This window comes from Mirounga angustirostris, unplaced genomic scaffold (assembly GCF_029215605.1).
Source record: "Mirounga angustirostris isolate CCGP_5_RB_7025 unplaced genomic scaffold, mMirAng1.0.hap1 SCAF_6, whole genome shotgun sequence".
Taxonomy (NCBI): domain Eukaryota; kingdom Metazoa; phylum Chordata; class Mammalia; order Carnivora; family Phocidae; genus Mirounga; species Mirounga angustirostris.
Genome location: NW_026991714.1, coordinates 9,220,891 through 9,228,382, shown reverse-complemented (window position 1 = coordinate 9,228,382; position 7,492 = coordinate 9,220,891).

The window sequence follows — 7,492 nt, the reverse complement described above, 5'->3', positions numbered from 1 at the left end:
GGAGGCCATTTGACTGAGGTGGCTGTAATGGCTTCGTAGCCTACCTAAGGAAACCAAAACCTAAGCCAGAGTCCATTCCTATCAATGTACTTGTATCCAAGAAAGCAAAATTTAAGAGCAGCCAATCACAACGGCCAACTAGGCTTTCCTAAATCAGACATGGCTTCAGCTTTAGATGAAATAATTTCCTTGCTTTGCTTATATATCTGCTCTATAAAAGTCTCTCCTCTAGTTCCTGTCCACTAGGTGTCCCTAACCACTTTTGGCTTGGCACTGGTGGATTCCAACTGATGTTTGCTCAAATAAACTCTTCAAAAATTTAATGGGATCCCTGGGTGGGTCAGTTGGTTGGGCATCTGACTCTTGATTTCAGCTCAGGTCATGATCTTAGGGTCGTGAGATTGAGCCCTGTGTTGGGCTCCATGTTAGGCATGGAACCTGCTTAAGATTCTCTCTCTCCCTTTCCCTCTGCCCTCTCCCCACTCTTGGGTGCTCGCTCTCTCTAAAAAAAAAATGTAATGTACCTCAGTTAATCTTTTTAACACTGTCTTATTAAGACTTTTCCATTCAAAGGAGAATGTTTCCAGAATCAATGTTCCAGGTTTCCCAAATCATAGAAGAACCATGAAATTCCCGTGGCCTCCTGGGGAAGGAACTGGATCTGGGCTTCATGTTCTTGTTTGTATACACCACTTAGTTTCTCTCCACCTCAGGATCAGCCTCCATAAAACAACGATGGCTATCATTTTATGGAGCATGTATGAAGTGCTAAGCACAGCATTCTAAGCACTGTATATACGTTACCTTGGTCCATCTCCAAAATAACCCCATGAGCTAGGGCCAATCATCATTGCAATTTCAGACACAAGGGGCTGAGATTTAGCAAGACTAAGCAATTTCTCAAGGTGGTGAGTCACAGAGGCAAGGCTTGAACCCAGGTGGCCTGACTCCAAAATCCACACTCTCCTTAGCTGTGTTCTGTTGTTTCTGTGAATTTCTCAGCTCCCTTTCCACAATCAATATATGCCAATGATCCTGTGAGCATTTATTCAATTAAGTATTGATAGTAACTACCTTCAGAGCCATGAATTTTGAGAGGGCCCTTGACTCTTGAAGATATTCTTCTCAAAGGGCTCTGTCCTCCTTTCCTAATGTGCTTGCTTATTTTCTAGGTCCCCTAGAGAACTGTCACAATAGGATTTCAATTCCTTTCACTTCAGGGTTACTTTAACTCTTTCTGAGCCCCATGCTCTCCTCTCAGATTTCTCTTTGTTTGGCTGGAGTATGCTTCCAAATGATCATTATAAAAAGGTTGCAGTGGATGTCAAATTTCTGACCTTTAGCATACAGTCTGATACACATTGCTTTATAGATAACCAGCTTTATTTTTTCTAAATGTTTAGGTTTTTATGTATCTTTGGTGTTTCTAAGCTCTTACTGGGATATATATATGAGTGGTGGGCCTAATCTGTGTTTTTTGTAAGCTCCAGGCATTTGTCATTCTTTCTTTGTTTTGCCATTTTCTCTATCCTCACTTTCTGAAATGCTCATTAAATGGATGGTCCACCTACTGGGTTGATCCTTTAAGTCTCTTAACTTTTTGTCTGAAATTTTCCATCTCTTTGTCTTTATGATCTATATGGTCTGGAGGTCTTTTTGAATTTGTCTTCCGGTTGCTTTATCGACCTCTTCTCTTTAGCCACTGTGTTTGTCATTTCCAATCTCTTGCTCTCTGGATGTTTTATTTTAATAGTAACTCTTTTTGTTTTATGCATGTACTATCTCCCTGAATCTTTCTGAGCACAGGAATTAGAATCATTTAAAAGGTCTCTTCTGTTTTGTTTTCTCTGGGGTGTTTTATTTCTTCATCTAGATTCTTCTGTGATGCTGATTTTTCTCAAATACCTAGTAGTCTTTGGAATTCCACTCCTATCTTTTTGAATGAAGGAGAAAGTTTATTAATCTCTAAAGCCAGCATGAATTTCCTTTGTGGTTGTGGAGGACTGTTTGTTTGCCAGGTCTCTTTCCTCAGTGGAAGACAATTAAGGTCATAGAAAAAATGCCTGCACTCATGCTAGTTGAAGTCTAGCAATACAAATATCATATATATAATGGGATAAGTAAATGTAAAATTTTGATAAGATTTGGTGAGAAAAAGGCTTATGAAGGAGTATAGTGGGGAGATCTAATTTAGATTGGAGTTTTAGGAAGGGATTTGCTGAGGAGGTGACAATTATACTGGGTCCTGGAAAATGGGTTGGAGTTGCCTGATAGAGTTGGCATAAGAGCCTTCCAAGCAGCGAGGATAGCATGTTTAAAGGCCCTGGGGCAGGAAAGGGTGTGGCATGTTGTAGGCACTGAAAGGACAGCTGGGCATCTATGACACACAGATGGAGCTCAAGAGTATATGAGTTTAGGGTAAAGAAGTAGCCAGGGTCCAGGTCATGGGGACCTTAAAGATCAAGTTATGGTAAAGGATGTTACTTTTCAGTTCAATTATAAATCATTAAAGGATTTTAATCATAGGAGTAATATGATCAAATCCACAGAGAGTGGTGGCTAAAGGGAAGTATAGCATAATACAGATTTCCACATCAAAATTATTCACTGGATTATGAGCTTGAGAAGGGCAGGAGCCATTTCCTATACTTCTTTCTGTCCCCTAGGCCAGCAGAGTGGCTGGAATATGGGAGATGATCAAACCATGTTTATTGAATCTCCTGGAATATACAAATCCTTGGAAAGAGAACTGCTCTAATGTTCCATGGCAGGTAGAGCTGGCTCAACACCTGGCCTGCAGTGCTGTTGCTGAGTTCCATCACAAGTCCAGATAATCACAGAATGTCTGTCAACAGTTGTGACTTGTGGAAATTGCCATTGTCAGCCTGACCTCTTGGAATTAAACTGCTGAAGGTTCTACTTGAGAAAGACCAAAAGGCTCCGGTGGGCCTGCTGATAAACCCCAGGCGCTGGTTGGAGAATTGAGCAGTCCTCTCGAGATAAGAACAGATGTTTTCTAATGTTTAGTGAGTAGCTACTATGCCCTGTGTTTTCACATGTTTTCTCATCTTTTCACAAATCTCTCATATTCCCAACTGTCATTCACATTTCACAGATGAGAACATGAAAGCACAGAGAAGGTAAGTGTATTTCCTAATGTGCTATAAATAGCAGAGCCAGGATTTGTACCCAGGTCTTCTGATTTCACAGGACACACACATTACTCTATGAAGGCATATGGAAAATCAGCAGGATAGAAGAAGAGCAAGATGGGCTTTCATGGTCCAAGAATCTTGATAGCTCATCTTTCCAGTGACTTTCGAGGGACATGAAAAGCAGATGGTAATTAAATGATCACGGGTGGGAGGAAGTGGAGGAGAGGGGAGGGGAAGGACAGCTGAAGAGACTGATTCATTAATGGGATGAGATTCAGGTGGGTGGGACCCTGAGCGGCTGTGCCAAGGGGATACTCGTAAAACCTTTGTTTTTGGCTCCAACCTTATGGCTTTTCAGGGAGGTAAGGATTCCAGGCTTTTTTGTTTGTTTGATTTGCTCTTCCTCAACTATTTGCCTTATGAAATAAAATGTATGAAGGGAAGGGGCTGTGACTGCTGATGCACCAATGGCAGAAAACAAACAAGTTCAGAGGAAAAAAGAATATTTTGTTTAAAATTTTAAAAATATTTTAATTATTTTTCTCATGGTAAATGTAATTGGTAATAGGAAAATGTAATAGGGAACTCATAAAATATTGAGAGTTTTGCAGAAGAAAATAAAAATCACCTCAAAGTTCCATGACCTAGAGTCAATCATTGTTTGAATTTTGCCGTATTCTGGTCTAAAGAATATTTTTGAAAAATTCCAAAGCTCCTTTGAATTCACATAAAATATTTAAAGGAATCATAGACAGTCCCTCCTTTTTCCTGCAGGCAATCACGTTGATCTTACATGAGCAGAGGAAGAGAAGAGTCTGGTTTTCCTTAAAAATCCCCATAAAAGTCATATTCTTAGCCACCCATGCTATGACATTCCAGTGGACCCCACATCCTGGTATTAGGGAACTCTCTCAGTTCCAAATATAAATCCTCCTCTTCGTTAGACCCACCTCCACTAGTCCTGGCAATGGTAAAAACATCTATGTAGTCAATATATACAAAAAGAGCCACTCAATTTGCCCTTGAGGCAACTACTATTTTACAGAAGGAGCCCAAGCCAAAAGAGCTAAAGCCCAGAAGGAAACAGGCTCTATTCACCATGATGATTGTCTCAGGACCTCACTTTTAACTGATGAACTAGCAGGAGGGAAGAAAAAGGAAATGAAGGTTATGGAGGAGACACTTAGGGACCCCTGGAAGCGGAAGCTCTTTTAATAACAGAATCATAAAAATGTCTGTGAACAGAAGTTCTTGTCTTAAATAAAAGCCAAAGATCTCACAGCTGGCTGGGGGTCAGTCTTACTATCCCCAAGATAGTAAGACTCCCTGGCAGAAGGTAATGTGGATAAAGCACCCAATCCAGCATCTGGAGCATGCAAGGACTCATCAGGCATGAGTCCCCTTCCTTGCTCCATCTAATGAGCTTTTCCTTGCCCTGGCAGCCTCCTGGGCTGTGTGGCGTGTCCTCAGATGGACAGACAATATTTTAAGAGAGTAATGAAGTTTGATGGTGTGGAAATCAGCATTGGCATTGACCTTCCAGTCACGGTGTACAGACCCTGGTTCTCCACATCGATAGGACTCATGGAGAACATTGTCAAGCAAGAGGCCACGCCAAACCGAGTTACAAGAATACCCCCTGAAGTCGTTCATCGGTGAGTCGGTGAGTACCAATAAAACCCGTGTTTCTAGTTTTTTGGTAAATTCACAACCTGCTTTTGCCCAAATTTTTGCACGTGCTTTTATCTTTAAAAAACACTGGGGGCTACCAGGTTAAGTATGCTGGGGGATCCTCAACTGCAGTAGCAGCAGAAAATCTGGAGATATGCAAGATACACGGCTGCTGGCAGGGTGCAGACAGGAGAGGCTCCCCAGAGAGGCAGGCGTCACCAATACTATTTGTTCGTTCCCTTTGGTGCTTACTCTGCGTCTGTCCATGTTTGCATTTCCTCCACCCCCATCCTGTGTGCATCCCCACCCCCCTTTTCCCATCTGCAGGCTCCCTATTCTTATCAAAAGCTGCTCCTCTTCTCCAGATCATGTAATGCCCGTTACCATGGCACCCGGTACTTCACGTTATTAAGACAATCTCTTTATTAGTAAGCCTGCTCCTCCCAGGATGCCAGGCGCCTCGGAGCCCATTTGAGAAGGTGATGAACCTGTGTCTTGGGAGGCTTAGGGACTGTCAGGGGGTCAGGACAGACAGGATCAGAGAGCTTGGACCTCACGCCCCACTCGTGGATCGCGCCTCACTGCTTACACGGTGACTGGGACTCACAGCCCTGTCTCCTCTCATTGCCTTTTCTTTGCATCATGCACTTGTAATAATTATATACATTATCACACTTCACATTTTACAAAAGGATTTCAAATACATCCCTGCCTTCAATCCTCATGGTGTTCCTGTGAACTAAGAATTTTGTGCTCATTTTAAAGGCTGAAGAAACTGGAAGCTGACATTCAGGGAATCTGACTGTTCAAGGTCATACAGACACTCAGTACCAATGGCCAAGCTGGGACTCAAACCAGACCCTCTACAGACACCCCTCTTATCATTGTCAGACAGATAGGCACACAGAGAGACAGACAAAACATTCTATGCCTTTTGGGTGCTCAATAATCATTTGTTGATTTATTGGACTAAATGTGTCTGCTTTTGAATCAAATGTGATGTTACTGACTCACCATCACTGCTTTGGATTACTTTCCCAGTAGAGGATTAGATTCAACAACTTCTCTTTCTTTCTTTCTTTCTTTCTTTCTTTCTTTCTTTCTTTCTTTCTTTCTTTCTTTCTTTCTTTCTTTCTTTCTTTCTTTCTTTCTTTTTTTTCTTTTGAGCACCTGCTAGGAACAAGGCACGATGGAAGTGTTGGGGAGTACAAAGAGTGCCCTATATCACCTGTATTCTTCGACAGTGAAGGATGGGTAAAACACACACTATGCACACGAAGCTATCATCCAGCACAGAGTGTGATAAAAGCCAGTCATCCATTCACCAACGATTCATTGCCTATCAGCCATGTCCCAGGATTCAATGATGAATAAAAGAGATATGGGCCTTGCTCTCATGGAGCTTTCTGTCTGTGGAAGGAGACAGGTGTTAAGCAAAGAGTTGTACAATTGTTTAATTATACCTGGGATGTGTGCTTGGCAAGGGAGATTGGATGTACCGCCAGAGCATAGAAGCAAAGGTCCCGACTTTTGCTGGGGGGCAGGGATGGGGGGCGTGTGACACAGAAAGCTTCCGAAGCAAAAGACTTTGATCCACAGAGGTGGGATGATGAGTCTCATTGCCCCCCACCCCCAAAGGAAACTGAGGTCCCTGCCTCATCACAATTAGGCCAGGCCTTCAGTAGACATTGAGAAAAGAGCAGGAATTTCAAAGGGCATGAAGGATGGGTTTTTAGTAGCAGCAAGTTCAATGATATTCATCTGTGGATATGCTTCATGTTGAGAAAACCCAAGGGTCACAAGGCTAAGCTAGTTGTGGACCACAACAGGGAGGTACTCAGCGCTGGGAGGTGGGGGGGGGAGTTTCAAGAGCAGGGAGAGAGAGGGAGATACAGACAGCCACACAGAGAAGAGGGAGAGGGGGAGATGAGGGAGAGAGAGAGACCTCCCTGGGAGGATCAGGAAGAGGTGACATGTAGGTGCCCAGAGAAGGACCAGCTAGGATTCAGCTAATGGGGATGAATAGTGGGGCGGATGGTGTTCCAGAAGGATAAAGCAGCTTGAGCGAAAGCAGAGAACAAAGGAGAAGGAGTGTGCCAGGTGTGTTTGGGGAAGAGCGTGCTGTGCACTTTTCTGGAGACTAGCATGGGCTCAGTCAAGGGGAGGACTGAAGGTTTGGAGAAGTGGAAGGGACCCAGTGTAGATACCTCCATGGGCAGAGGCGGGGCCATGAAGAGTATCTGGTCTGAGGAGTCCCATCAGAGCTATGCATTAGGAGGATTAGTCTGTCGGGAGGGCACAGGATGGATGGGGAGGGAGGGCGGGAGGTGCCCTTTCGCCTCACTCCCACTGTCCTCCTGGCCTACCAGGGGGATCAATAAATGGAAGTTTTAACAGTCCTCTGCCTAATTGCCAATGGAAAAGGGGTGATGAATTTTTAGCCCTAATCGTGATTGCTTTTTTAAATTACCTGGTATGACTGATCCTTCCCTGAAGTGTAGAAAGCGTGTATCCCTGCCCCTCAAACAGTTGGGGAAATAATGGATGTTCAGGAACTGCTGATAGGATTAGCTGGATTTCCCCCCTTTCTGCTTTAGCTTTTGGGGCCTGAAGTCCTTGGGAGCTGTTTCCATCTGCCAGGATGTCAAGGGGAAGTCCTCTCTGCT